This window comes from Lathamus discolor, chromosome 6 (assembly GCF_037157495.1).
Source record: "Lathamus discolor isolate bLatDis1 chromosome 6, bLatDis1.hap1, whole genome shotgun sequence".
Classification (NCBI taxonomy): domain Eukaryota; kingdom Metazoa; phylum Chordata; class Aves; order Psittaciformes; family Psittacidae; genus Lathamus; species Lathamus discolor.
Genome location: NC_088889.1, coordinates 78,369,430 through 78,391,475, shown reverse-complemented (window position 1 = coordinate 78,391,475; position 22,046 = coordinate 78,369,430). Strand labels below are relative to the sequence as shown.

The window sequence follows — 22,046 nt, the reverse complement described above, 5'->3', positions numbered from 1 at the left end:
CTGTTTAAATTTGCTGTTTGCAATTGTTTGGTTTGCTAAGCAATTTGAGCTTATTGTTTGTTTTAATAAGAAGAATGAATCAGTGGAATTTAGTGTTGTATCTTCTAGTACAGTTTCTGGGGGGGTGAGGGGGGAAATCCCAAAACACACGAGCCCCACAGCTCACAAGGAATTCTTTCTTCGAATTGAAATGTAGATAGCCAACATGACAGAAAGAGCTTCTTGCATGTCCAGCTTTATAAACTTTCCATTCTTATTGCTGCATGAAAAGGCACTCTCTAGTTGGCTATGAAAGAATTCTATGGGGGTATAGTCATGCTCATTGGCAAAATAATAGAGAGCAGTCAATATGCCACCTTTTTCAGAGAGTTTGCATCTGTGCATTTAGAAATTGCTGTGGAAACCAGAGGTAGCTTCAGCTAAGGTTTTAATTCTCTTCTGCAAGGAGAAAGCTAAAATTTTATTTTAAAACAGTATAAACTATTAAATAATATAAAAATCTATAAAAAAATTTAATAAAAAACATCCATGAGCAGCATAGCAAAATAAATTGTTTATTTGAGGATTTAGGAGATGCTGTTCAAGATAATACAAGGATAGTAATTCAGAAGCCATTGTTTGTCATGTAGTTCTCTGCAGTGAACTCTGGGTGGATGCTTAGAGAGCACAGTGTGTGTCCCTGTCTACTGTCACCTTCTTGCTTGTGGTATTTAAGATCATGCCCTGGGTTTGTCCTAGTCCTGTCATTGTTTGCCCTTTGCTCAGTTGCAGTTAGTATCTTTGTAGTGGAGCTGGTGTTTCCTGGGCTGTCCCATCAAGACTTCACAGCCATGATAGCCAGATACACATTGTTCTCATTAACATTGGTCCCAAAGTTAATAATAGTGTGAATTATACAAGGCCTGATAGATGTGGAATTAAAGGCAGTAATACAGATCAGTGCAGCTTTAGGAAAAATAGATCATGTCAGGCTCATGTGATGGGCTTTTGAAGAGATTCTAAATGTCATTGATCAAGACTGATATCATTGATGTAAATCTATCTATGGGTTTGATTTCTGTGGCATGGCATCTTCACTAATAATTCACAACGGTGAAAGATAGGCATCATGCAACACTGGATCTAGTGTTAAAGAGAGCTTCTGCGTGCTCTGAACTTCACCAGGCTCTCCTGGCATGATCAAGTTGAGGGAAGACCTGACTTCCTGTTGAAAGGTTGGAGCAGAGCAATAAAAAGATCAAAGACCTGGAAAAGAAAGCACAGAAATCTAAATAATAACAAGCAGACACAGGCTTAAAAAATGTACCTAGGGAGGTTTCATGCAATAAACAGGCTGGTTTGGGTTGGAAGGGACCTTAAAGTTCCAACCTCCTTGCCACGGGCAGGGACACCTTCCACTAGACCAAGTTGCTCCAAGCCCTGTCCAACCTGGCCTTGAACACTGCCAGTGATGGGGCAACCACAGTTTCTCTGGTTAACCTGTGCCAGGGCCTCAGCAGCCTCACAGGGAAGAATGTCTTTATAGCGTCCAATATAGATCTATCCCATCATAGATTGCAGAATTTGTCAGGTACGATTTACCTGTAGTGAAGCCATGTTGGCTGTCACCAGTCACCTTTTGGCTGACTTTGACTGTAGAAGAGTGCTAATAGAGATATGGAGGTTAAGTGCAACTGTTCTAATTTGAGGGATTTTAAAAATTTGGATATAGGTTCCTAACTTGGCGTAACGGGAATATAATCGGTTGGTTCCGTGATACAAGATTTGACAAAATGTGCAGAAGAGACAAGGGAGGAAACCCAGGGGAAATGGATGACACACTGTATGGGTATAGAGCCCCTGAAAAGAATTAAGGCACAAACAACTGGTACTCTCAAGGAGATTGTCAAGCAATATATTAGAAACTCAGAGGGTTCAGGTATAGGCGGCAGAGCTGGTTCATGTATTTATGACTGTATTTCTAAGATTTTATTGGAGGGAATAGGGAAGAAGTTATGTGACAGTAGATGGGAAGACTGAAGAATTTCCAGGAATGCCAAAAGATTTGTGGACTGTGTGAATGTGGAGGGTGAGTTTCGGCTTGTTGTGCAGGAAATTATGGTCATGGTGGCCTTGCTCAGCCCTGAAAATCTATGAATGTGTAATTTCCAAGATAGCATTGAAAAACTCTCCTAAAAGGCTCTATTTGCCCTTTGTATCCTTCATAATAAATTGAAAAGACAGAACTTTAAAAAGCTTATTCTTCTCATTCTTACGCTCCCATTTTTCCCGTTTTTTATCTAAACCCTGCTGCTATAACAGATGCTGATATACCTTGTGTTGATAGTTTCAGACACAGCATTAGTTTGTTACAACTTGGTCATATTTTTAATTAATTTATTTAACTTTCAAATTAATATTCTATGGTATTTGGGGTCATTTTTTTTCCTCCCCTGCAATGCCCCCTGTAAATGCCTTGAAAGGGAATGCAAGCCTTTGTAATAAAACACTGTAGTAAACAATCAGCCTGGTGCAGAAGTTAGGTAGTAGGTTTCTGTGTGGTTTCTAATATACTTGTGATTCTACTATTAGTGGTTTCCAAGCATCAGAAAGGTTTCTGGAACACCACCTCTAGGCAGCTAAATATTGCAAACTGCTTATCAAAGGCTTATGAGGAAGGCCTGGACCTCTAAGTCAGGGCAAGATTCAAATTTCATAACATGGTATTTTGGTTTAGGTAGTTTGAAGTCACAAATTATTCTCTCTTTTGGTATTTCAGGTTTTGCTGAATATTAATAAACTAATAATGATGCCAGATCTACAGAACTGTCAAACTTTCTTCTGGATTAACACCACTTGTCATTGAATTATCTGTGAATCTCCCTTATGGTCCAAAGCTGATTATTAGTTTCTCAGTATTTTGAAGTCTCAGCAAAGAGGCGGACATGAAAGTAATAGTTTCCCTTATTGAAGTATTTTGCAAGAAGCATTCACCTGGTTTCCAGGCTCTTAAAATATATCTTTTTTTGCTGGTTTGGGTGGATTTTGGTTGAAATCTGCATCAAGCTTTCAGGCAGGAAACTTAATTTCTGTTGAAAAAGTGTATGCACGATACTGCAGAGCTCCTGCTCGATTCCAATGATTACCATGGTCTGACTTCTATTTTGGATTTAATCATGTTAGTAGAAGCATTTAGTTATTAATCATAAATGGGAGGGAAAACCTGCCCCACATGAAAGTCGAAAAGCTTCCCTGATTGTCACTTAGGCAATAAGAAATTGGGTGAAACTAGAGAGAGATGAGACCGTTTCATTGCATATGTTGATAATCTGAAGTTCTCAGCATGCCCATGTGTAGTCACATGGCAGACTTGCCTGGAAAGGGTAAATCTTCACTTTGTTTCTCTGACTAAAAACATACGGTAGCATTCAGAAGGCAAATTGGACAGTTGAGAAAATGGAACGAGAAAACATTACTGTTAACGCTTGCCATGGGCAGTGAGCACATTTCTTTAACTACGAATCTGCAGATTCGGCCTTCAGACCTGAGGGGGTTTTGTCACTGTATGAAGGCTTGTTTAGCCTTGAGCTTACTGGCAGACTATCTGCTCTTCTGGTTTCTCTTGAGGGATGTACGTTGCCCATCCAGACAAACATGAGAGCTCTCGAAGTAAAGGAAGATTACAAAAAAACAGGGAACCAATTGATTCTAGCAATGAAAGGTAAAATGCAGTACAGAGACCTTCATTTGGACATGTTTCAAGACTTAAGAGTTGGCTGGTCTGCATTCTACAAGTGGGTTTTAGTCTTATATGGAGGATCTAGAAGGAGACACTACTGTGTCTGATGCAGAGCATGGCTCTCTTTTCTCAGTGAGCAGCTCTGTGAGGTTTGCAGAAGGATGTGAGGAGAGACAGAAACTTCATCTTGCCAGCCAGAATGGCTGAGTCCACTCTGGTGATCAGTGATGAGATAGACTTTCCCTGTGCTGCTCCACAGTTATCATTAGTACTTTAATGAGGCTCTGATCGCCTCAGGTTATTGAGAATGAGTGTTCTGCGACTTGTTTCAGGTATCTTCTGATCATTCAATTGAATTGTTGCTATCTGACTCACCAGTTAAGAAATCTGAAATGAGTGGCAAGAACTGCAATCCCAAAAGGAAAGGTGGTGGTGCATGATCCCATATTGTGAGAAGATACTGACAGACTCTCTGAAGTCTTTGACATAGGATTTTGTTTTTACTATGGATGAAAGTTAGGTACATTTCCTAAGCAGGTAAGGGTCGTGATGTGTGTTGGGTGGCAGTTTGGGCATTCCTAGTGGCTGCTGTGTTCAGGTCTGTGCTGGCATTTGGCCCACTTCACTGTGTCTATGAAAGATACTTTTTATGTGGTCCCCTGTAAATGAAATCCTGCTTGGCACAGATTCTGCTATCTTTCTTGCAGACTCATTGGTCTGAAGGCACACACTGTATTAGGATTTAAAAATTTTCAGGATTGGACACCCTATTCAGGTGGTAGGATAAGACATTGATGAAAGGGGTGGATTTATGTAGTAGTGATGTTATTTGTTTGATTTTATTGAGGTACTTACAACTTTGGAATATCCCATGAGCCTGAAAAGGGCATCTGCTTTAAGGGTTGAGTATTTTTATTGTTTTAAAGCAAACCTCATCCTTTCCTTAGTTAGTACTCAGCTTAATTTATTTCCATTAAAAAAAGAAACAATCCCCAAACCAAAACCCCTCCAATCTGCTGAATCAACTTCTACAAATGTAATAACATTTAGATGACATGTATCATGCTTGTGGTGGATGGAAGAGTTGAAGAGTAGCTGAAAATGGCAGAGGAAGATTGAGGACTGCCACACTTACGTTTAATGAAATTATGCAGATCTGTGATGTTGTCGTGGTTTAAACCCAACCACAAACCTCGTCCACTCACTCCCCCCCCTTCTTGCCCTCCCCCTGCTCCTGGAGGGACGGAGAGGAGAATCGAAAAGAATGCAACTCCCACGGGTTGAGATAAGAACAGTTTAGTAACTAAGGTATAACACAAATCACTGCTGCTACCACCAATAATAATAATGATAAAGGAAATAACAAGGGAAGAGAATACAACACCTCAACACCAGCTGACCAATAACTCGCCCCACTCCCCCCAGCCGAGCACCAACCGATACCTCGTCCAACCCTGCAGTCCCTCTAGCCCTTCTGGGTCCTTCTAAGTTACATCCTGGGCATGACGTGCTGTGGTATGGAATACCTCTTTGGCTGGTTTGGGTCAGGTGTCCTGTCTCTGCTTCCTCCCGGCCTCCCCTCCTCCCTGGCAGAGCATGAGGCTCAGAAAGTCCTTGGCCAGACCAAACATTCGAGCAGCAACTGAAAACGTCAGCGTTATCACCACTGTTCCAAGGCCAAAAGATCAAAACACAGCACTGTACTAGCTCCTAAGAAGGAGAAAAATGACTGCTGCTGCTCAACCCAGGACAGATGTATTAGGGAGGATGTAAATTGACTCAAATTCAGACTCTTTTAAGTACAGATAAGAGATGTCCAAAAATCAGTATAGAATGTGGTAAGACTACAAGGCAATGCAGGTATTTATTGTCAGGAAAGTAATTTCTGGCTCCTTTGTATCCCATACGTATAAGTTGAGGGCTTCATTTGTTGCATTCTGGGAGTTAAAAGCGAAGCCGCAAATGTTCCTCTTATTCCCTGGCCCTGTAATTTAAATAGAAATATCGCTATGCGTTATCATTGCTTGGCAGTCTTTTATCTCATTATTTAGGCCAGTTCTTTTCTGTAACTGTGAAAGTTGTACTGATAACAAACAGGCAGGTCAAGCTGTAACTTCAAGAGACATGAATAAAGTAGTTACTCATTCTGGTAGTTATTTATGCTGATAGAGAGCCAAACCTGAGTATAGGAACAGTTCTGAAAGTGCCTATCCTGTTCTAGAGAACCAGCAGCTCACCTCAGCTCCTGTTCCTGGGAGAGGATGGGAAGGGGGATTCCCAGGATGATAGACTGAGAAAAGAAAAGGCAAAGAAAGTGCATGGAATACAGCCGGGAAGTTACCATTTCACCGTAGTTTATACCAGCAGTTGTGCCTTCTGCACACTGTTTTATTAATGCAATATTGTATAACTTAGGATGAATGTGATAACTTAGTTGTGTATGCTAGAGGCTCAGTCATTTTTAACAGTGAGGTTTTGGTCTGTATGAAGCTTCTTTCATATGGTATACCTCTTCTTGGATACTTTTCCAGGAAGCAGTTTCATGAGGGCTTACCTTTTCCCATTGGCAGTCTCTGGTCTGGGCCTGAACTCTCCCGCTGGTGCTGGAGATGGAAGGGAATGAACTGGTGTGGTGTGGTCTGAGGAGCTGTTGTTTCAGTCCAGGCAGACACTGTCACAGTTAAACTTGTTTCAGTTAATATTTCAATGGGAAGTTATTTCTAATGTCTGCAGGTGATGTAGCCAGAACCTACTTCTGAGTTGCATTAATACTACTTTCAGAACAATTTAAGAATGCAGAAATCAAGACCAAGAACTGAAAATTATCAGTTGTCAATTCACTGCCATAGCACCTGCTTTTACTGTTGAATTAAAAAGCTCTGGCAGCTACAACTGGCTCTACCAGATCTGAAAGGAGTTTTAAAAATGAATGTTAAAGCGTATGTCAGATGATGTAAGGAACATTAATTTTAAAAGATAAAATCACACTCTTGTCAGAACTGATACAGGATGTAACGAAATATCAAGGAGAAGACTGAAAAGATGTTTTCAAAAACAAATTCTTATAGGATAGGTTCATTTAAAAGAGACTTTAATGAACATCAACTTCCTAGTTCTTACAAATAGGGCACAGGTTTCAAGCAGCCAATTCTTCTCATGTACATTGATTCAAATCCTCACTTTCATGGATGACATGAAGAAAGATGTTTTATTAACATAGTTGTGGGGAAATTTCATATGGGCGATGATAATTCTATCTGACTGCCAACTAAACAGAAAATCAACTTATGTTGAATATTGTCTTTATACCCACATTAAATACGAAATTCTGATAATGTGTGTTTTCTTGTCCATACATGCATGCCTTTAAAGGGCTTGGAGGACATTTACATATTTAGATACTCCCATGAAAACCATGCAAGCAATTATACAGTAATTTTTCATTAACAGAAAGTAGGTTGTTAGGTCTAGATTTTATTTTCATTAATGTGTGCTTTTGATGATTTGCTCTGCATCCATGACGGGCATCTGTTCCCTGACTTACTGGCAAGGCATAGGATGGGTAGCAGCAAGGCTGTTGCATGTCTTACTTCCAGCTGTGTTTTGGTCTTTAGTAGAAAAAGTTGTGTTTGTCTCTCCTAGCAGGCTGTGCTAGGCTAGAGAGTGATATGGATTTTTTTGCCCACTACTGTTAATAATACAAAATGTATACAATATGTATTCATCTCTCTCCTCTCATACACTTCACATTATCCATAATCTTTTCCCGTTACTGCTAAGGCAGAGGTGCCATCACTCGATCAGGCTGTAACTTCAGCTATCTGGCAAAGGTTTGTTCATTGGTACTCAGCATGGTCCATCTATTTTCAAGGTAAAATTTTGCTATCGAGGAACAGTTTCGCTACCTATCTATGACGTAAATTTCTACTCTGATATTTCTTACAAACAGTAACTGAAATCGGTGGCTTTTACTCTTCCTCAGCTGGATTAGTTTGTTTAGTCACCTTCAGCCAGGCACAAAGAGGCTCTGCAAGTATAATACAGCTAAAACATTTAAAGCAGTTACTTACTGGGTAATGTACACAGAGATCATCTAGGAATTTGCCTAGGTATCCTCACTGGCTCTCATAAGGCACCCAAAGACTACATGCTGTCACAGGAGAGATCAGTTGTGAGAAGAGAGGTTGGCTTCCTAGGCTGAATCTTCAGCGTGGCTGAGTTGCTGTCTTCCATTGGGTCCCATCAAAATGGTAGCACTGACAATTCGACCTGATTACCCAACCAGCCCCCCTGGCTTTTTCCTTCTGAGTTTGTACTTCTCCATGTTGGTATTTTTCCTTTTGAGTCCTTGAGCAGTAGCAGTCCCTGGTCTCCCCAGTGCTACTCCTGCTTCTAATGTTACCCTTATTATTCTACAGGCTTTTGCGTATTCCTAGGGTATCTCAGGAAGACTGCTAGGAAAAATTTCTAGTAGAAGCTTAATTCATATTGGTGTTAGCAAACCTTTCCTTGCATTTATCCATCAAACTTGACCATTCACTTTTTTCTACTTTTACTGTTTGTTAAGAGCATAGACTGTTACTTCATCTCTCTTAAAAAATGCAGAACATGATGTGTAATGCTGCAGGGGCATCCATAGTTCAACCATTAGAAACCACAAATGACTCCAGGAGACTGCCAAGTCTTAGCACCTTTCTGAATCAAACACATTAAATAATTTATTTAGAATTATATAAATAATTAAGTAGAAATTTATGTTGAAGCATAAATTGTAGGTTTTCATTAAATCTTCTTCCTGGAACAGATAATTTATTCTTCACCAAAAGGGTTGTCAAGTGTTGGAACAGGCTGCCCAAGGAAGTGGTGGAGTCACCATCACTGGAGGAATTTAAAAGATGTGCAGATGAGGCACTTAGGGACATGCCTTAATGGTGGGCTTGGCAGTGCTGGGTTAACAGTTGGACTCCAAGAACTTAGAGGTCTTTTCCAGCTGAAATGATTCTATGATTCTATGATTTGTTTTCTCAGGATAAGAGAAGCATATATTGAACTCACCGTCTATACCTGATTTACTGTAAATGCAGGTTGGATGGGGCTTGGAGCAACCTGGTCTAGTGGAAGGTGTCCCTGACGATGGCAGGGGGGTGGAACTGGATGAGCTTTAAGTCTCTTCCAACCCAAACCTGTTTGTGATTCGATGTTTCAGCTAAATGAAAGAGCAGCCTCTCATGTATGAAAATGGGACAAGATAGTTTCAAAAAATCCTAATTACATTTAAAAATAAAAACAGTAAAACAATTACTTGAATTCATGTTAGTATATTCCACTGGGTAATAGCCTAAAAAGAGAAAACTTCTCATGTAGATGATAAATTTCTGAAGATGACTATTCTTGCTCATCTTTTTTCTTTCTTTTAGTTTAATAATGGTGCCTATGAGAAGGAAGGGAATTGGGATTTTATGGAAATATCTCTCTTTGAATAATTTCTAGTGAATTTTGATGTTTAAAGTGTGGTAATTCTTCTTATACATCAGTATACTTCACAAATTCAATAGGCTTTGTATAAATACCTAGAATCTTCCTGGACCATGTTTTGTTCCATTAACCCCAACTCTGTACACAGACTACAGTCCTAAAAAAAAAAAAAACCCAGAAAAAATCAAGGTGCTTTCCATCTAGAATCCTATATTAACATTAAAATAGCAACAAATCTATACCTGAGTTATTGTAAATGCAGTGCTGTTGTAAATTCGGGTGAATTTGACTGGGACCATACCCAAATAGCCTGTGAGACTCTGCTGATATGTGAAAGATAATGCTGATCCTGCAGATCTAGGTTGTAATTTCTGTCTCACCTTGTTCAGGTAGTGCTTCCTGTGGAAGATCTGACTAAAGCAAAAATTGAGAACTTGCATGCGGACTAGCAGAGAATTCTCATGATTTTAATTTATCTTGAATCCTGAGAATTGAGAGTTGGCTCTGGTTTAATAGATATCTGTAGCTACAGGTTATGGTTGTGTGTTCCACAGCACTGTACTTCATGGTGCAGGCAGATCTAGCCATGAGCACTAAACAGTAAGTCTCTCATACTTGCCTGTGGAGGATTAGCTTGTCGAAAAAAGGTCAAAGGTCACGCTCCCATCAACGAGCTGAAACAAGACATCTGTGTGGAACATGATGCAAACCTCTCACGCCAGATAATGAGGAAATGAAGGACACCGGCAAACAGCAACATACTATGACCAATCACAGCCAAGGCCACTAAGTGATAAGTGCATGAGAAGGAGGATGGTGGGGGGGTGTACGGTGTAGCTGCAAAAATGTAGAAGCTACAAACCAATGATCTTGTAACATGCAAAAGCTGTAAGCCAATGATCTCTCTGTAACCAAACTATAAACATGCAAGCAAGGTATATAAGTATCCATCTGCTTAGCAATAAATGAGACTTGTTGGTCATCATCTGATGAGCTCGTCTCCCGGCGATTCCCACACTTGCCCTCCAGGGGAAATGCAGAGGAGTCTCCAGGGGATAATCCTCAGGCTTTGGGACATTTATAAGCTCCCCTTAAGGACACCTGAGGTTTTTTGTATCTCACCACATCTTCCTATTTTCTCTGTGAAGCTGGATGCACACCAAAATCCTGTATTCCTTTGAATCTTTATGGGAGAGCCTTATAATAGGTTGACAGAATTTCTGCTGAGTAGCAATGAGTGGTGATGTTGGAGGTCTAATTGCTCAGAGTTACTTGTCTTTGGTTGCAAGAGCCAAATGTTACGTAGCATTTGCTTACTTTTCTTCTCTATTTCAGCACAGGGAATATAAATTTTATACACCTAACGAATGACCAAGACTCAAATGATATTATAGTAGTGTTCTGGGCACAATAGCCTGTGTATTCCTACTGTTCAACAATGCACAGTGTGCTCATCAGAAGATGAACTTTTCTGGAAATACATAACTTTGGTTTGTTTTCCTAAATTTGGTAAAGCTGTTTTCAGAGCCCCCCACTTTTCAATGTAATAAGGTCCCTAGCTTCTTTTACAGCAGAAATAAATTTGTTCAAGCTGTCTCCTGTGCCTTTATTGTCACTGAAGACTTGATCCCTTAAGGTGGGAGCCTGTTTTTTCTCTGTTTTAGCAGTGCCCAATACAAGGGTATGACAAATAATTAATGACCTCCAACTAACACAAGTCACTGTGGCTTTGGGATTCTGTGCATCCCATAAAAATCTGTCCACAGCTCTGTGTTTCAAAGATCTGGATAGATACTTCTTTGACAGCTACACGATACAGTGAAATGGAGAATGTGTATTTGGCCAGCAGAACTTTCTCCGGATCATATATCTCAGCAGTCAATGTTGCAAAGGTTGTGTAAAGGTAATTGATAGTTTAAGACCTTAACAAAAGTCATCCTGTTGGGCTTTTTATAGAAGGCTGAGGAATCCAGCTGATCTGCACCCTAGCTAGTCCTATAATACACTGTCACTATTCTTGCCTCCAGCAAAGGCATGTTGAAGGACAGGTAGATCATCCATCCAGGCCACTGAAGAGAAGAAAAATTGCAACGTGAATTTTGCCTCTTCAGTAGATCGGTCTTACTTCTGAAACTAATTTTTTTGTTTGTTTTGTTTTTCTATCGTCCTTTCTTTAATCCAGAGGGAAAAAACAAAACAAACCAAAAAACAATTAAGATAATGAAAGGGAAAAACCCTTCCAGAATGCTCAGTCAAATTAAAATTGGTAAGCAATCAGTGTAGTGTGCATCTAGAAATGGTATAGAGTATGCTTTTTTACAGCGCTAGGCTATTTACAAGAAGTAAAGCCTGGAATGAGTTATGGAAGTCATTTCCTCATGTATAGAAGCGAATTTTATCACTTCTCTCTCCAACTTTATGCTTTCTACTTTATCACTAGAGTTTCTGCTGGCTTATAGCCACTGCTCCATTTTAATAAAGAAAGGAGAGAGGACCTAATCCAGAAAATGCTTTAAGCCCAGTTTTAATTTTAAGGCTGCTGGAGAGTTGGTGACATTGGTGGATATCTTCATGTTCATGTAAAACCTACTATGAGTGTGTTAAAGGCTTAGCTGGATTTTTCCCAAAAGGGGTTGCTGAAGTCCTGTGCAAGTGTTTCAAGTAACGCTATTCTTAACATCAGTGAAAGCTTCTCAGGCAATTCAGAAACCTGGTTGGAGTAAACTACAGCATGATTTTTATTTGTGATTTGGATTTGACAGTATTTCCTAGAAATGTTAATTATTTCTATTTGGAGGTGGTGCTGCAAAGAGAACACCGTTAAAGGTTCTGTTGAAAACATCAGGCCACTTTATAAAGGTGTGGGAAGAAGACATGATCTGTTGGATACTTCAGGAATTTGATGGAAATGCTGAATGAGGTGTATATTTTGGAGCGAAGCAAATCTTTCTTGAAACTTAGAATGAAGAAAATGAGTCTTTTCTACTTTTCTGGTTTGATAAATCATCATTTTGGAGTGTAAACTGTGTTTTCTTAGTTATTAACAATAGCACTTCCATGTGTATACATAAAAACATGCCCATTATTTTTTAGAAGCTTCTAGGTTGGTTTTATTTCTTCCTTTTTGTCTTGCTACCTGCACCATAGTTCAGGTGGACTGTGAGTAAATTCCAGACTAATCCTGCCTTTTTATATGCTCCATCTATTGTATTTTGTATGTCAAATAATTTCTCATTCTGCTTTGCAGTAGCATTCATGCATGAATGATACTCGGATTTATCATTCTGTTGGACCCATTTGTGGGCTCATTGTAATAAAACATAATACAATTTTGGTGCTTTTGGATGCAGAAAATATAGCCGCTGAAGTCTGAGGAATACGAGCTGATCCAGTTGTTCTCCCCCTCTGCGTCCCCAATATTCTGCTACAGATACTGTGGATTTCCATTTTGCCTATGGAGGGTACTGCATTTAGATGTTGTTCTTCAAGCGACATTAAAACATTTTAGAATTGAAACACATTCAGTGTGACTGTTATGGTTTAACCCAGCCAGCACCTAGACACCAGGGAGCTGCTTGCTCTTCCACTGGTGGGACAGTGGAAGTGGGATGGGGGACAGTTTGGGAAGGGTGAAAGTAAGAAAATTCGTGGGCTGAGATAAGAACAGTTTAATTGAAATAAATTTAGCTCTTATTTCACCCGAAACCAGAACAGTGATACAGTTATTTTGAGTAAAGTTGTCAATAAAGTTGAGTAAATCTGGTCAATATTGCAGTTTATGGCTTTGTGAAATATCTGTGAATTTGGTAACTGCTGCCCTATTCTTAACATAGGTAAGTGAATTACTCCTTAAAATACCATATATGCTTTTAATTCTTTATTGACATTGCTAGATCTCTGGATGCCCTTTAGAACATCTGCTACAGTGTTGTGAAATGTGATCACTCCACATACTGTACTGAATTTCATGGTAATTTAAATGCACTGAGGATCGTGCTGAAATATCCTGATGATCTTTTTTCTTTGTACAAATTGTCTGATCTTTGTTATCTTAAAGTCTAAATAATTATTTGTAAATGGTTTAAATTGATTGTGAGTACTAGATAATCAAAAGTTGAGGGCTTTAATGGATGTTTCGCTTTGCACTTCTTTTCCCTCAATATTGTAAAGAATTAGCTTAATCTAGTAATGTTTGCCATCCTGATTTCTTTAAAGGACATCCCAGAGAAAAACTGTGTTTAAATATTCATGCTGGAAAACAAATTCTAAGAATAAAGGTTTTGAGGGTAAAAGCTTATGGATATAGTGAAGACAGACATTTGGCTTGATGCTGTTTGTGCATCTGTACAGCATTGAAATCTGATTCATTTGGCACGGTCATTTAGAAATCTAAATCTTTTGCCCTTATGTACATCTAGTGCATTTATATTTGCAGCAGTTTTCCTACCAATTTTCTCACATATGTATGCAAAAATACATGAGGCTGTCCAAACAGCAGTGATCCCTGTGGTCACAGGTTTCTTATAACTGTTGCTGCTGCCCATTCAAAGTAGGAATAAATGCTAGGTTAGGTGGCTGGGGATTTTGTTTGTTTGGATCTCCTACCAGTCTGCAAGTTGCAAAAACATCTGCCAGGTGGTATCCTCGATACCTTGCTGAGAGGCAACGGGCTTTATAAGGAGGTTTTAATCATTACAGCTACTGCCTGGAAATGGACATAGCAGTTCCATTTAGCCTGTCAGGCATGAAGGAAATTTCTGCAGGTGAAATCACCTCTTAGGGCAGATGAGGCCAGATTTCTAACACTGTGTCAGTGCTCTCCTCTGGCACCAGGGAGAAGAGAACCCAAAGAAAAGAGAAACCCAAAATAGTCCTGTGGAAAAAAACAAACAAGTGATCTTTGCAATTGTGTCTTTTTCAGAGTCTTGTACAGCAGGTGTGGGTGCTGTGGGGACCCTCCCCTGCACCCGAGCACTCTCTATGTAATAGTACTGGCAGGGGAATCCTGCTACTGACTGACCCTGCACTTTTAGGTAGTGAACCTGCTGGTGCCAGGGATGGTGCTCAGAAAGACATCCTGAGATTCCTGAAGGCCAGTAAAATCTGTAGTGTGAGAGGGGCTGCTGTAATGGTATCATTGGATGCAGTACCCACATCGGTTCCAGAAATGTGATGGGTGGAATGGCAATAAGAGGGGCTGGGAACCTGGAGGGACCTCAGCTGATGTGTCATCAGCAGCTCAACAGCACAAGCTGAGGGCTGGCTGCCGGCAGGCACACAAAGGCCAGGCCATCAGGTCAGGAAGCAGTTTAACACAGTAGGTGCTGTGGGCAGGCGCTGGTAGGAAAGACTGGAAGTCAGAGGCATGGAAGGTTTCTCTGTCTCCTGTACATGCCTAAGAACACATACCTCTTTAGTTTGGGGGGTGTGAGTTACCAGGTATGATGATGATAAAAATTAATTGTTATAATCTTTGTTGTTTTACCTTTATGGACAGGCAGCCTCTGTTCTTGCACACCTGGACCTTTCATGTAGTAAAACATAGTCATTCATTTTAAAGCTAGCATGACTTGACCTCGCTAAAGTTGCTGCAGTAAAAGCTGACTGAAAGGACACCTGACCTTTCTGTTTTGTCAGGAAGATCAGGAGTACCTTAGCTGGCTGGGAGATGCACTAAGAAAGTAGGAAGGTGTAGGTAGACAATTATCAAACCTCAGAAAAGTAATTTTAGGCCCCATGGACTATTAAAATCCATTAGAGTCAAGAATGCTTTTGAGTACCTGAAGATAAACCAGTATTTGGCTTCATAACAGTTTTTTCCACTGCTGTGGAAGAATTTGTTTATTTATTTATCTTAACTTTCTGTTATTCTTAGCAATCTTTGATGGGGGAAGAGACTTAGAAGGTCACATGGGATGATGAAATTTATAGGACAACCACTGAGCCATTGGAGAATTAAATGAGCAGCTCACGTGACCAGGACAGGACCTGTGGACTCTTGGAACAGAGGTGAATTTCCCTCGTTCTCGGGAAAGATGGATTTCTCTAAAAGCTGCTCTGCTGTCACTGAAGATTGTTTTTTACACAGTATAGTCCTGCATATTTTCAGGAGCTGAAAAGCAACATGTTCACACACAAACCATAAAGATCAGTATTTTTCCTTCCCCCTAAGTCTTCCAAAGATCCCAGTTTGATCTCAGCATGATTTTGAAAGCTTTGATCTTATAAGGTTTAATTTAGTCCAGTGACAACATGGTTCTCCAAGGCAATTCACCTTTCCCTGACTTGTTTAAAAGAAGAAATTAAAAAAGGGGTGAAAAGGAAAGGCAGAAAACACTTTGTAGGTGAGGAACAAAACCTTCATTAGAGAGAATGCATCTGAAAAGTCTCCTCTCCAGCAAAATAACCCTTTGCAATCCCATTAGCCTGCCATCAAAAAATTGTTCTCTGTGATGGAATACTCTCTACACATCTACACACCCTTGTTAATCCATTTTGAGATACTAAAAGAAAAAGCTAAATAAATAGTTTATTTATTGTTTCAGCTCAAAGCTAATACATTTTAAAAGTGTAAAATTGTTTCACAGTTGTGTAGGACAACCTTTGCTAAACTCAAATGGAAATAAATGACAGTTCATTGTACCCCAGCTGAACCTTTTTTTGTCAAGCACTCAGATGCAGCCCTCTGTTAAAAATGTCATTATCTCTCTCATCACATGGGTGCATGTTCAGTTTAAGGTGCAACAAAAATTGGTCGCAGTAGCTATGACCACAATAATGAATGTAGCTTTGGAACTTAATTCTGTTTTCCATCCCTGTATGACAAAAGGAGAGTGCTGGTCGGAGTCCTGAAACAGGCTTTTTGCTCTTGGGGGTGTGGTCTATTTTGGGGAGCACTGAGGTGTGCGATTGCAAGCATGGTCTGTTTCATGGTCATTTCACAATTGCCAAGGAGCACATCTAGAAAATAAGCGCTATTTTTTAATAGATAAACTTAAATGGAATAAGAGTAGCATGGCTGGAATGCTGGTAACATGTTTATTTTGTACTATACCGGTGGGTAATTGGTGTTGTAATGAAGACCCGTTGTCCACCTACTCCAGTAAAAGTTATTGCTGGGTGCCTGTACCAGGGGCTTATAGCTAAGAAACCATAATGTACTTAACTGATTCTGTAATTCTGTTCCCTAGAGGGGAAAAGAGTTTCTCAGCACAGCTGGTGATGAGCTTGTTCCCTAGGGTGTGAAACATTAATCTACATTTCTAAAGCCTCTTAGCTGACTATTAGTTATTGGCCTGTGAATCCGAAAAGGTTCAGAGCAGGGGGAATTGTTGGGGGGTGGTTAGTCCTATGAGTTTAGTGCTTCCTTCCAGTCACTGAGACTGGAAGTGTGTGTGCTGAACTGAGTGTGTGTACTGAACATTATTTGAAACTACAATTGAACACCTTTTCTTAACTGTTAGCAAATTGTTCACTTTAATTTCTGTTTCATCACTTGTTTCTTTTCCTTGTCAATTTGATGCAACAGAAAACCGTGACTTATGAACAGCATTTCAGCTTGCCATCGTCTTGGCAATATAGAGTGGTATTTTCTCTTGCCATCATCTTGCCAAGTGTATAGAGAGGATTATGTGACACAAAATGTATGCTTTTACAAGCAGAAAATTGAGAGTGGGATATGACTCCTCAGGCACTTAGCATGTTGGTATCAACAGTGGGGTTTAAAAAGAGACTAAAATTCCATTTGTCTGCACCCCAGTATATTGTATTAAGCTTTTGGGGTTCGCAACATATACTTGAAAAATGAGCAACAATTTCACATCTTGTAGTTTTTGGGTTGACTGTTTGTCCTCCTCTGTCTAACTTGGAAACATCAAACACTGACTGCAGGGAAAGACAAATAAGGATCAAGTGGATGATGAGCTGCGCTGTTATGCCTTGTGCATAACCTTGTGCTGTTGCAGGTTTTTTCTGTTCTTCTGCAGAAAAGGGGTGCAATTGGAGATGATCTGGATATTTTGCCTGCCAAATACCCTACTACTGCAGGAAACTAAACCCCTGGTCATAGCTTTGCTTCTACCTCTACCCAGTCTGTAGCATTGTATGATTTCTATATTCTGTTGTTACTTGTTGAATATCGGATTTGAGCATTCAGTCCCATTCCTTTAGCAATGTTTAATATCTGTTTAATATTAATATTCTTCATCAAAGTCACAATTTCATTTTAAGTAATGATTTTTCTCATTATTTTGTTTGCCATTGATCATCTTATCATGGTCTGTACTCGATATGACAGCTTAGACACATTTTTTTTTTTTTCTAATAACAAAAACTGAGGTTCTTGGTTTATCACTGGCATCTGGAAATGATAGTTTTAGCCAGCATCAAGACTAATGGCTCTCAGAGGCTTTCAGTTTGGTCACAAGAAGTAGTGAAACTATTCAGTGTAGCATTTCCAGCTTTTAGCCCAGGCAAGAAATAGAAAAAATATTCTGATGAGTTTTGACTCTCTGCTTTGTTCCCTAAAGGATTAAAACACCCTCTTTCATATTAACTTAGAAGGAAAGGGTTGGGATGTTGTTTCTTCTGATACATTTTATATATTTCAGTACCCCAGGTCTAAATAATTTGTAACTTCAGGGATATATGGAATATAAACCAAGCCCAGTAGTGGTGATGGCATCTAAAACAAATGGATTCGTACCTTTGTTTTATGCCGTGTCTTGTCAAATTGGTAATGTGTTCACATTAGCTGTTTCTACAAGATATACAGCTCTATGTGCCCACATATCTACCATAAAAATCAAATCCTTTATCTTTTCCCATCACTTGCTAGGTAGTTCTCTCTTACTTCTCTTACTCTTAGTCTTGCTTTTTTTTTTTTTTTTTTAATGGGAATGATGATAGCTTACTGCTTTATCTAATTGCAGAATGGAAGGAAGAATCCACATAATTAAGATTTTAATTAATTTTATGGCCCTAACTTTCTCATTCTGCCAATAACATCAAAGTGAAGGGAGAAATTTGCAATCAAATGATAATAATAAGTTTGATAAACTGTAGAGAAAATTTACTCTAAAGCATTATTAATCAAGAAGACACCATGACAGATGTACAGATCTGTTTGTGGTTCTTTGTCTAGTACCCTGGTAAAGGTTGGTTGAAGGTGGAACTTAAACAGCCTTTATGTATATTTTCATGTGATTAAACATAAAACCACATCATTCAGCTGTTACCCTGAAGTAAGATATTGTGAATGTATTCAAATGCTGAACAAGAGCTGGTTCTTCCAGGGTCCCAAAGAGGAGCACTCTCCTGAGAATTTTATTGAGTCACACCTATAAAGTCTTTGTGAATTACTTTTCTTGCACTTGGCAAGGGTGCCAGAGGCAGACAGCCACAGTGCACGTGCCGATAACCTGCCCAGCATCACAGTGTTTAGAAGAGTAAGGGCTTAGTGCCTTCCTTTTGAGATCCCATGGGGTAAAATGAACGACAGCAGCCAGTGGAGTAGCGTGCTGAAAAAATAGTGATCAGGACACAGGGTAACAGTGGGGCTCAGAGGGCTGCCAAGGTAACCTGACAGCTCTTAGTGGAACTGTGCACTCAGTGCTGATTAAACAGGTTGAGTTGCTGGCCTGGGGCTCAGGCTGTGCTTGGGGATGAGACTAGAGTGAGGCTTCTGAGAACAATAAATCTCAGGTACATACCAAGAGCAGGGAAAAAAAGATGTCACTGCAGCAAAGCAAGAGTGCAACTAGACCACTCTAGGAAACAATTATGTATGGGGACTGGGGAGTCCCATGGCTGTTGTCTCAGCCTACAGTAGATTGGGGGTTTCAGGAGGAGAAAACTGAGTCATACAAGGGAGAGTGTATCTGGCAACCAGCTGAAGTGCTGCCTGTGTGCTCCTTCACAGAGAGCAACCACAGTGTTGTGTGGCTTTAGTTCAGCCTGTAGATGGAGGTTCAGAGGAGACAGGAGCCCTGCAGAAAGAAGGGGGCTCAGAGATGTTTCAGTCAAGTATGAATTACTCTTAGACAAATTGCCTGTACAGTCTTAGCTTTGAACATCACCTGACTGCCTAACTGCAGGTGAAAAGTGTCACGAACTGTAATGATTTTGACCTCTGTTAGAGGATTTCGTTTATTTCCTTCTTCCAGAACACATGATGTTACTCAGAACTGGCTTTCTTAAAAGGATCAGTGTAAACAGAGCAGTTACGCCTAGTGTAGGCTTTTGTCTCTAGGACTGCTATTAGACTTGGCTCACACTTAGGTGTTCAGACAAGGAAAATGAAAGCCTTATAGCAAGAGTGACGTTGCCAAGGTCAGATAAGGGCTGCTATTAGATATATTCTCTGTGCAGCCTGTGGCACTAGTCTTGGCTCACAGTTAAGGCTAGGGTACTGAGAAGGAGAACTAGTAGACCTCTAGGAAGACTGGGGCTGACAAGAGATTGCAAATGTCAGCTGGGGTCTCCTACCAGAATTATCCACTGAGCGGTCCCGGTCCCATGGTATTAGTCTCTGTCTAGCGTATCTGGCAAATTTGGTAAATCTGATGCTGAGAACTGAGAAGCTGAGTCCCCTTCTCTGTCCGTGCTGTCCCTCCCGCCTCAATCTCATGTTTCCTGCTGCAAGTGCTCTGATGCATGGTAGTGTCGTATTTGGCTCTACAGCACACCTGAGCTGGTGGTACAGACCAGAGTCTGCAGCACACACATCAGTGGCTGTACACTACAGCTGCACACAGCCCTCAGGATGGGGTGTTGTGCCCCAGCCCAAGTATGGTAGAGCTGCTGTTTTGTTAATGCGCCCTGTGATTTATCTAGGTAAATGCAGTTTATAATCTACTTTTGTTATGGATGTTTATGTGAATTTTGTGAAAAGTCACCTGGTTTGGGTTTTCTCGGTGTTCATTCTGATGATAAGTGGGGCTTTTTTTCTGGTTTGACAGTTTTTATTGTTAATCTCTTTTTATTAAAAAAAAAAAAAAAAAGAAAGAAAAAAGCTGTACTTGTGCACATGCCTTCAAGCATGGAATGGAGAGTCATATGTCTCTGCACCTGTCAGGGGTATTCAATGTGTGACAAAGATGCCAGGTGTGACACAAACATTACTGAGTTTGGGAACGTAAAAGGAAAGGGATCCATTCCCCTAGTAAATAGATCATTCTGATACATAGGCTAACTTAATGATGTTTTATTTTGGATTGAAAGTGTTCTTAGTATGAATTTTTGTTAACACCAGCAGGAAGCATTGGGACTTTGAGGATAAAATAAATGATGTGTCTTGAGTTAAACTATTCATGACCTATTGTTAATAGGTAACCATGGGAAAAATTACTGGAATTTACAATTATGGGGAAAAAAAGTGGGACAACACTAGCAAGCACATTAGAAAAAAGCATTATCTGCCTTTTCATCATTCAGAAACATGAAGTGGGCTAAGCTCTGCTTCTGTATTAATTCATGGCAAATAATCTGCCCAGTTCTGACACTAACAAGAGTCTATTATATATTTGCAGGCCCCCAAACCTCCCATGGTAGTTGAGTGCATTTCAGCATGATGGCTGATCAGGCCTGCACTCTGACACATCGTGCGCTGATCATTTATCACAGTCATATATGATTTATTTACTTCCGACCCTTCCTGAGCCGGCAGGCGGCCTTCGGGATAATATGGCTACTCAGTTTAGCTGTGTTGTAAATTAATACATTTCACTTCACACTCACAGATTGTGCTTGCTTGGGTTTCCTTTCAACTAAAAATATAGTGGGAATTACTCTTGAACTTCAGAGTATTTATTTTGACCAAATTACCTTTAGGTGTAACTCTGACTTTGTACCTCTGGAAAATTTGGTGCTCTCTTTACAGTTGTTTTGCTGCTTTGTTGTATTCAACCATTACAGCTGTTTGTCTGTTAGAGTACAGAAGGTTTATCCCACCATGTACTTGTATGCCAGGCAATCCAGGCACATGTGGGATAAACATGTAGAGAGGTGCTAGAGATAAATTGCACTTACTACCCCACTAGAGTGGAGATAGCATTACCAATCCCATAATGTTCCCGTTATAAATTCCAGCATAAGGGAATATGATGGAAGCAGGGGCTGCAAAGATTGATCCATGGCACATGTTATTGCAAGGCTTCTGTACTGTAAGGGTTCAAGTTACTGCCAAGGTCTTTTCCAACCTAAATAATATGATTCTGTGATTTTATACTGATGCTGGGCATTGTGTTTTCTTCCATGGAGCAGAGTACTGGCAAAACATGGTTGAGCTAATTTGTGTTGGTGTTTTTGTTTTGGCTTTGTTTTGGTTTTTTTTTTAATTTAGAAATGTTTCAGCTAATTTTTGGGAGATACCTTTTCCAGCTGCCTTTTTAATGTATATGGACATGTTAGTATTTAAACCTCATCAGGATTTTGGGGTACCATGAGGCTGCTTTGCTTTAGCTCTCCTTTGACCGTATATGTGTGCATATTTCTGTAGGCATCTGTCATAAAATCCTTACGTGGTTATAAAGATTTCCATTCGGCTGAGACTCCAGGCAAAGCATCATAGAAAGTATCTTCAGTGGAACCTGTTCCTTTGAAGTAAAGACTCTGCCAGTCCAGCATTAACAAAACAGTATCAAAATATCTGATAAGCCTCTGCATCTTTGTCAGACTATGCTTTATCTGCAACAGACATGAGTTTAGCTCATCTTTCCTAAAGTGAGTGCGGTAGTAACACAGATCAGTAAATGTTGCAGTCAGTGCTGCAAATGGGAGAATTACAGATCGTGTGCTTGTAGGTGCTGTAGCCTTTCAGAGCAAAAAAGCAAATTTATTTATATATGTTTCATAA

The 22,046-nt window shown here is 39.9% G+C and overlaps 1 long non-coding RNA gene across 2 annotated transcripts in view; it reads left to right on the top strand.

The window, feature by feature from the left end:
- LOC136016569 (uncharacterized) overlaps nucleotides 1-22,046 on the top strand; it is a 461,128-nt gene that overhangs the window by 89,858 nt on the left and 349,224 nt on the right. The gene's annotated exons all lie outside the window — the stretch shown is intronic.